General features: G+C 47.8%; 1 pseudogene; it reads right to left on the reverse strand.

Moving 5' to 3' along the window:
• Positions 1-986: 986 nt before the first annotated feature.
• On the reverse strand, positions 987-9763 carry LOC147315429 (carboxypeptidase D pseudogene; annotated as a pseudogene).
• Positions 9764-10040: the final 277 nt, after the last annotated feature.

Below are 10040 nucleotides of genomic sequence, written 5' to 3' on the forward strand. Positions count from 1 at the left end.
CAAATACAATATGCCATACCAACATGTGTAAAATATACAATAACAGATCAAATTAAGAGTACATTAAAAACAATCACACTGAGTAAAAGAGCTGTTTTGTCGTTCCTTTAAGACAGACTTAAACTCTCCCAAGGTAACCAATTCTGATAATTTCAGTTCCTTCTGCAGATTATTCCAGGAAGCAGGGGCAGCGTATTTAAAAGCCTTTTTCCCCAATTCTGTTCTGATTTTCGGGACAATAAATTGTATGATATTGTGCGAACGAAGGCTGTATTGGTTGTGGTTTTTACACATATAAACACATAAATAAGATGGAACCAGCCCAAGGAGAGATTTATAGATAAAGATCAACCAATGGGAGAGTCTGCGAATATGCAAAGATGGGCATTTAGCAGCAGCATACAAAGAACAATGATGTACACGATTTCCATAGCCAGTAATAAAACCTAAAGCACAATGGTACACAGTATCCAACCTCTTTAGGTAGTGGGCAGGTGCATTCATAAAAAGCAGGTCACCATAATCCAATAAAGGTAAAAAGGTTGCACGAATCAAATGTTTTCTCACTTGGAGGGAGAAACAGGATTGGTTCCTAAAAAAGTAACCTAGTTTTAGTTTTAACTTCGACACAAGCCTTTGAATGTGAGTCTTAAATGCCAAATTCTGATCTATGTTGATCCCTAGATACTTGTAAGATGTGACCATTTCAATTTCAGATCCTTGAATTGTTTTAATCTTAGGAGACGTAGCTAACAACTCTTTGCCATTTGAGAATAACATGAACTTGGATTTCTCTTGATTTAACACCAACTTAAGTTGAGTTAAATGGGACTGAACGACATCAAAGGCAGACTGCAGAAATTGCAGGGTTTGTGCTACTGAAGGGGATGAACAATAAATAATTGTATCATCTGCATAAAGATGAAATGCTGCATTTGACAAATTATCACAAAGGTTGTTTATGTAAAGAGAAAATAGCAATGGTCCTAATATGGAGCCCTGCGGAACTCCTTTGGATACTGGGAGAAAAGAGGAAGAAGACCCAGCAGCACGGACACACTGTTTTCTTGCTGACAAGTAATTTGAAGACCAACTTACAGCATTTACAGATAGACCAATATTGTTTAGTCTATTTAATAAAATAGCATGGTCAACTGTGTCAAAAGCTTTTGACAAATCAAGAAAAAGAGCAGCACAGTATTTTTTGCAGTCCATTGAATCAACAATGTCATTAACCACTTTAATAGCAGCAGTTATTGTGCTGTGTTGTTTTCTGAATCCTGACTGATGTTGGGAAAGAACTGAATTAAAGAAGTCTTTCAGTTGTTCACTAATGAACTTTTCTAGAACTTTTCTAGAACACACAATTTAGATATGGGCCTGTAGTTATTAACATCTGAAGGATCACCTCCTTTGAGCAAAGGGAGAACATAGGCAGATTTCCATATTACAGGGATCTCACTGTTCGAGAGGCTAAGATTAAAAATGTAAGTTATCGGTTCTGCTATAAAATCTGCAGCCAACTTAAGAAAATAGGGATCAAGTTGATCTGGTCCTGCAGATTTATTTAGAGCCAACAGATTTAAAGCCCTGTGGACCTCAAAAACATTTAGCGGAGAAAAACTGAAGGGTTGGACCACAGATTCAGTTTGAGCGGTTGCAGAGAGAGCCTCTTGTTGATTAAGCTATTTTAAATCTGGATATAAAGATTCAAATAGAGATCCTGAAGAAACAAAATGCTCATTAAAGCAGTTTAGAATGTCGCATTTCTCTGTTAAAGTGTAAAAGAGTCTTTTACAACAAAAGTTGGCGTCTCATTTGTAGTTATGTCCCCTTAAGAAGATTTTATTATTTTCCAGACTTTTTTAGGATCGTTCAAATGTTTAGTAGTTTTTGAAAGATAGAATTCTGATTTGGCCTTTTTAATTAAGGGAGTTGAACGGTTTCTGAGCTGTCTAAAAATCAGCCAGTCCGCTTCGGATTTAGATCTTCTGGCCTTAGTGTCATGAATCGCTGTGCGGCAGGCAGGAGTTGGACCCAAAATGCAGGACTCAGACTCAGGGGATGAACTCAAAATCACAGCTTTATTGGCTGGTCACAGAAAAATGAGCATACAAAGTAAACTAAGCTAAACTGGGAAACAATGGACTAAAACTCACAGGGAGACACAGGGAGATCCACACAGCATGAGGGACGACGCAACACTGACTCAGAGAAACACAGGGTTTAAATACACTGGGGAGTAACGAGGGGAATGAGACACAGAAGGAGGGCACAGCTGGGAGAAATCAGGACTGACGAGACAAGCAAAGCAGGATGCATTCACATAAGACACGGACCTTCAAAGTAAAACAGGAAGTTTCACACAGAGACACGAACTTGACACAGTGGAGACAGCAACTAAGAAACACAGAGATATAAACCATAAGGCAGAGGACTCTAAGAACCGAAAGACACAGAGGGGAACTCAACATGCAGACACAGACTTACACAGAACAGAGGGGACACAGAGAAACATGAAGGGCAAGGGATCGAAACTAGAAACCATAGAATAACTCACAAGTACAATAATACAAACATCACAAAGAACTAAAAACGCTGGGTCAGGAGACCCAGGACTGTGACACTTAGCCCAGGCAGCATCCCTTTTTTTTTTAGTAGACTGGAGAGCTGAGGAGAAAACCAAGGGTTGTTGATATATATATATCTATATATATATAGATATATATATATATATATATATATACATACTGAACAAAAATATAAACGCAACACTTTTGTTTTTGCTCCCATTCCCCATGGGATGGACGTAGAGACCTAAAATTCATTCCAGATACACAATATAACCATCCCTCCCAAACAGTGGTCACAAATCAGTCCAAATGTGTGGTAGTGGGCACATCTGCTATATTGAGATAATCCATCCCACCTCACAGGTGTGCCACATCAGGATGCTGATCTGACATCATGAGTAGTGCACAGGTGTACCTCAGACTGCCCACAACAAAAGGCCACCCTGGAATGTGCAGTTTTGTCTCACAGCAAAATGCCACAGATGCCACAAGCAATGAGGGAGCGTGCAATTGGCATGCTGACAGCAGGAATGTCAACCAGATCTGTCACCCGTGCATTGAATGTTCATTTCTCAACCATAAGCCGTCTCCACAGGTGTTTCAGAGAATATGGCAGCACATCCAACCGGCCTCACAACCGCAGACCTCGTGTAACCACACCAGCCCAGGACCTCCACATCCAGCAGGTTCACCTCCAAGATCGTCTGAGACCAGCCACCCAGACAGCTGCTGCAACAATTGGTTTGCACAACCAAACAATTTCTGCACAAACTGTCAGAAACCGTCTCAGGGACGCTCAACTGCATGCCCGTCGTCCTCATCGGGGTCTTGACCTGACTCCAGCTCGTCGCCGTAACAGACTTGTGTGGGCAAATGCTCACATTCGATGGCGTCTGGCACGTTGGAGAGGTGTGCGCTTCACGAATGAATCATGGTTCACATTGTTCAGGGCAGATGGCAGCTGAGAATGTCCCAGTTCTTGCATGGCCAGCATACTCACCGGACATGTCACCCATTGAGCATGTTCGGGATGTGCTTGACCGGCGTATACGACAGCGTGTACCAGTTCCCACGAATATCCAACAACCTTGCACAGCCATTGAAGTGGAGTGGACCAACATTCCACAGGCCACAATTGACAATCTGATAGACTCCATGCGACGATGTGTTGCACTGCATGAGGCAAATGGTGGTCACACCAGATACTGACCGGTTCTGGGTCCCCAGACCCCCAATAGCGCAAAAAACTGCACATTCCAGGGTGGCCTTTTGTTGTGGGCAGTCTGAGGTACACCTGTGCACTACTCATAATGTCAGATCAGCATCCTGATGTGGCACACCTGTGAGGTGGGATGGATTATCTCAATATGGCAGATGTGCCCACTACCACACATTTGGACTGATTTGTGACCACTGTTTGGAAGGGATGGTTATATTGTGTATCTGAAATGAATTTTAGGTCTCTACGTCCATCCCATGGGGAATGGGAGCAGTAACAAAGGTGTTACGTTTATATTTTTGTTGAGTGTATATATATATAAAAACACCCAGTACGCCCCTGCGGGCGGTTTATCCTTCAAGCTCGGGTCCTCTACCAGAGGCCTGGGAGCTTGAGGGTCCTGCGCAGTATCTTAGCTGTTCCCAGGACTGCGCTCTTCTGGACAGAGATCTCCGATGTTGTTCCCGGGATCTGCTGGAGCCACTTGCCTAGCTTGGGAGTCACCGCACCTAGTGCTCCGATTACCACGGGGACCACCGTTACCTTCACCCTCCACATCCTCTCGAGCTCTTCTCTGAGCCCTTGGTATTTCTCCAGCTTCTCGTGTTCCTTCTTCCTGATATTGCTGTCATTCGGAACCGCTACATCGATCACTACGGCCGTCTTCTTCTGTTTGTCTACCACCACTATGTCCGGTTGGTTAGCCACCACCATTTTGTCCGTCTGTATCTGGAAGTCCCACAGGATCTTAGCTCGGTCATTCTCCACCACCCTTGGGGGCATCTCCCATTTTGACCTCGGGACTTCCAGGTTATACTCGGCACAGATGTTCCTGTACACTATGCCAGCCACTTGGTTATGGCGTTCCATGTATGCCTTGCCTGCTAGCATCTTGCACCCTGCTGTTATGTGCTGGATTGTCTCTGGGGCATCTTTACACAGCCTGCACCTGGGGTCTTGCCTGGTGTGATAGACCCCAGCCTCTATGGATCTTGTGCTCAGAGCTTGTTCTTGTGCTGCCATGATTAGTGCCTCTGTGCTGTCTTTCAGTCCAGCTTTGTCCAGCCACTGGTAGGATTTCTGGATATCAGCCACCTCCTCTATCTGCCGGTGGTACATACCGTGCAGGGGCCTGTCCTTCCATGATGGTTCCTCGTCTCCCTCCTCTTTCTTGGGTTTCTGCTGCCTGAGGTATTCACTGAGCACTCGGTCAGTTGGGGCCATCTTCCCAATGTATTCTTGGATGTTCCTTGTCTCATCCTGGACTGTGGTGCTGACACTCACCAGTCCCCGGCCCCCTTCCTTCCGCTTAGCGTACAGCCTCAGGGTGCTGGATTTGGGGTGAAACCCTCCATGCATGGTAAGGAGCTTTCTTGTCTTTATGTCAGTGGCTTCTGTCTCCTCCTTTGGCCAGCCTATTACCCCAGCAGGGTACCTGATCACGGGCAGGGCGTACGTGTTGATGGCCCGGATCTTGTTCTTACCATTCAGCTGACTCCTCAGGACTTGCCTGACCCTCTGCAGGTACTTGGTGGTTGCAGCTTTTCTAGCGGCCTCTTCATGGTTCCCATTTGCCTGCGGGATCCCCAGGTACTTGTAACTGTCCTCTATGTCTGCAATGTTGCCTTCTGGTAGTTCAATCCCCTCAGTTCTGACTACCTTCCCTCTCTTTGTTATCATCCGACTACACTTCTCCAGTCCGAACGACATTCCAATGTCATTGCTGTATAGCCTGGTAGTGTGGATCAGTGAATCGATGTCTCGTTCACTCTTGGCATACAGCTTGATGTCATCCATGTACAGGAGGTGGCTGACAACTGCTCCGTTCCGTAGTCGGTATCCGTAGCCAGTCTTGTTAATGATCTCACTGAGGGGGTTCAGGCCTATGCAGAACAGCAGTGGGGACAGAGCATCTCCTTGGTAGATCCCGCACTTGATGGTGACTTGTGCTATGGGCTTGGAGTTGGCCTCTAGTGTTGTACGCCACATCCCCATTGAGTTCCTGATGAAGGCTCTTAGGGTCCCATTGATCTTGTACAATTCTAGGCATTCCAGTATCCAGCTGTGGGGCATTGAGTCATAGGCCTTCTTGTAATCAATCCAGGCAGTGCACAGGTTTTTCAGTCTGGTCTTGCAGTCTCGGCTGATTGTTCTGTCTACCAGTAGCTGGTGTTTTGCGCCTCTGGTATTCTTGCCAATTCCTTTCTGTGTCCCGCTCATGTATTGACCCATGTGCCTGTTCATCTTAGCCGATATGATGCCTGACAGGAGCTTCCATGTAGTACTGAGGCAGGTTATTGGTCGGTAGTTGGAGGGGACCGGTCCCTTCTTGGGGTCCTTGGGGATCAGGACCGTCCGGCCTTCAGTTAGCCATTCTGGGTGTCTCTCGTTAACTAGCAGCTGGTTCATTTGTGCTGCCAGACGCTCGTGGAGTGCAGTCAGCTTCTTCAGCCAGTAGGCGTGAACCATGTCAGGCCCTGGTGCTGTCCAACTCTTCATACTGGAGACCCTTTCTTGGATATCTGCCACTGTGATGGTTACTGGACCCTGTTCAGGGAGGTCGCTGTGGTGAGCCCTCAGATCCTCTAGCCACTGAGCATTGCCGTTATGGGTTGCATCCTTCTCCCTTCGGACTTCGGACTATAAACGACCAGCTTCTTCAATGATGAATGCCGATGCTTCACTGGCTGATGAGCTGAACACGTTTTATGCTCGCTTCGACGCCGCAGCAATAAAAACAACAAACGGCTGCGCGCGCTCGGAGTGCACCAGTGAAGAAAATGCATTCGTCATCACAGAGCATGCCGTGAGGAACACCTTCAGGAGGGTGAACACCAGGAAGGCAGCAGGACAAGATGCAATCCCTGGCCGGGTCCTTAGAGCCTGCGCTGATCAACTAGCACCGGTGTTCACGGAGATCTTCAATCTCTCCCTGGCCCAAGCTGTGGTTCCCACGTGCTTCAAACAGTCCATTATTGTCCCTGTTCCAAAGAAACAACAGCCCGCTTGCCACAATGACTACCGTCCAGTAGCACTGACTTCAATTGTGATGAAGTGTTTTGAAAGACTGATGAGAGATCACATCACTTCTTCACTTCCTGCCACCATCGACTCACTTCAGTTTGCTTACCGGACTAATCGTTCCACAGACGATGCCATATCTCACCTGCTCCACACATCCCTGAGTCACCTGGACACTGGCAGAGGGAATTATGTTAGGATGCTGTTCGTGGACTACAGTTCAGCATTCAACACAATAATTCCCTCTAAGCTTTTCACCAAGTTGACGGATCTAGGACTCAGCTCATCACTGTGTCAGTGGATCCTCAACTTCCTCACAGACAGATGCTCTTCCAGTATTGCTCCGTCTCCAGCCTTGGTGGTGCTGTTCTCTTATTGTTCCCTTGCCACTGAGAGTACACCTTTGCTGGTTCTGTGGAGAACAGCTGGTTTATTCTCCTGCCTTCTATCTCTCTGGTGTACCTCCTCAAGCGGCTGGCCAAGGCTGTGAGTCTTTGCTTGGCAGTTTCCAAGGCCTCAGGTATGGACAGCTTGCTGTATTTCGTAGGCACCTTATTTGTCGCACCTTTCTGCAACTCCGTTAGTTGGCTAACCTCCCTCCATGCTACTTTGATCTTGCCCTCTAGCCTCCTTCTCCATGGAGGGTACTGCCCCTTGTCGCTGTTCAACTTGTAGCCAAGCATCTCACTGATCACTGTTGCCGTATTGTAGATCAGCTTGTTAGTGTCGGTAATCGTGGTTGTAGGTATTGCCCGTAGTGCTGCATTAACATGCAGACATGACTGGGGGATAGGACAGGGAGAAAGAATGAAAGAAAGAGGGAGAGAAAGAAAACCAAAGGGGAGAAGAGACGGTGAGAAGGGGGGAAGAAAGAAAAGGAAAAAAAAGAAGAAAAACAAAACAAAAAAACACCTGGGTCACCTGTATGGAGAAAAAAAACAGAAGAGAAAGCAAACAACAAAGAGCAACATAATAAAAAAAACACAGCACCATCACAATAAACTAGCTAGCAGTAGATATCAGTAGATACTAAATAATAAACGATATTGTGCAGCACGCAAGATAGACAGCGCACAGTGTGCTTTGAGGCAGCAGCCAAGAAAGCTGTAGTCCGCGTCTGTGAATACCCGTGTGGACACCTGTGTGCATACCTGTGTGGATCAGCATGCTTGCATTCCAAAGGTTTCTCCATGTAACGATCTGCTAGGGAGTGTGGGGAGACACAGCCCCGTCCTCCAGGGTATGAAGCAGGTATGGAGGAGATCAAAACTCCAGACATGCAGAGGCCCCCAGAACACAAGAGACCAAGGAAGACCAACAGAGGGGCAGCCGCGCCACTGTCCCAGTAAGAGCTGAGGAGAGTCCCAGATGAGGGCTCACTCAGCAGCCGCGGAGCAGAAGCCAGGGGGAGTTGCAGTGACGCGCCCGTGAGCTCCGCCGGCAGCCAGCTGTGCCTGAGTGACCGAGCCCCAGGCCGAGAGGCCGGGGGCACCCCACCTCCGAAGTGGCCCGAGCGAGCCCCAGGCTCCAGGCCCCGATAAGCGGCTGCCAAGGAGTGAGCCGGTGTGTACCCGGACGCCCATCCCCAGACATAAAGAACCACCAATGCACCGATGTCTGAGGGAGTCCGCCACTGGCAGGGGAAGTGGTGGTGGGTGGAGATAGGCCTCCAAACCTTGGAGGGCCTGAGATGTCCCCAGAGAGGTGGCGTCTGATACTCAACCTGACATATAGACACAGACATACAGGCACACACAGATACAAACATCCATTCCCACCCTCATGCTCTCATATGCACTTACTCCACACTCAACCAACGTGGAGACAGACGTAAAGAGACACTGTACACACGATCACACTCCCCAAGCGTACTCTACAAACCGGGTCTAGGTACCCTTGCCCCTGGAGGGGGGGAACTGCACCCAGACCCAGGTGGTGTTACCCTTTTCCCTGCGGTGGGGAGAGGCAGACCACCCCGACTCCGCAGCAGCAGGGAGGCCCCACACTCCAGACCGCAGTCGGACGGCCAACTCCTCCTCCTAGCCCCCCCGCTCCAGCAGGCCGCAGAGAACGGGGGTGAGAGAAGACTCCAAACCTCCCTCCACCCGCTCATTGTAGTGTTGATGCATGTGTGTTCTAAGGTGCAATTAAAAATGTATATTTGTGAATGTGGAGATGTTATATTGGTTTCACTGGTAAATATAAATAATTGAAATGGGTATATATTTGTTTTTTGTTAAGTTGGCTAATAATTATGCACAGTAATAGTCACCTGCACACACAGATATCCCCCTAAAATAGCTAAAACTAAAAACAAACTAAAAACTACTTCCAAAAACATTCAGCTTTGATAGTAATGAGTTTTTTGGGTTCATTGAGAACATGTTTCTTGTTCAATAATAAAATTCCTCAAAAATACAACTTGCCTAATAATTCTGCACTCCCTGTATACCAGGGCCAGTTGGCGAAACAGACCATCGTCTGCCGACGGGCTGTAGTGACCTTCTTGCTCGTGGGAGGCTGAGTCATCAAAAGGGTAACTGGCAACCAAAGTGCCACCATGCAGGCCCCCCGACAGCACAAATCCCATCTCCTGGATCCATCTCATCACCTCCATCACCTCGGGGATATCAGCTGGATCCACGTTAGACTTGTCGAACTGGTCAGGAAAGCCTCCGCTTAGGTCCTTATTTTTGGCGTTATTTCGACCACTGTGATCACCACTGCAGTCCCCCTCTGTGGACCTCTCAAAGCCATCGGGACTCATGCCGGGAACAATGCAAACATCTGTGCCGTTAACCAGTTCAGTGATGCGCTCTTCCTCCCCGTATCTGGCCAGCAGGCAAACCAGCACCTGTCTGGACACGGCCTCGTTGCCGTGCATGTTCCCAACGTATCCAAATTTAGGCTTCCCCAGTGACTTTCTGTCGGGGTCCCTGGCGATCCGCATCACCCACAGCTGCCTGCCCTCCACGGACTGCCCCACAGTCGACAGGCCAGCCACGTGAGGGTATTTCTGGGCTAACGACTGCAAACGTTTAGTTTCAGCGTCATCGAGACACGTTCCCAGTCAGCCACCATGTTGACCTGTCTTCTGAGCCAGTGTTGTGTCCCCTCCTTGTGGGACAGTTTGAGGTTTCATCTGCCTTCTTGGCTGGGTGTTATATTGACAATCCGAATTGTGATCTCGAGATCTCGAAAAAAATGGCGCCGGTGAGGTCGGCTGC

This window comes from Aulonocara sp. 'chitande type north' Nkhata Bay, linkage group LG13, assembly GCF_057382095.1.
Source record: "Aulonocara sp. 'chitande type north' Nkhata Bay isolate Kocher_YH1m ecotype deep benthic linkage group LG13, A_spYH_male_GT1.1, whole genome shotgun sequence".
Lineage (NCBI taxonomy): Eukaryota > Metazoa > Chordata > Actinopteri > Cichliformes > Cichlidae > Aulonocara > Aulonocara sp. 'chitande type north' Nkhata Bay.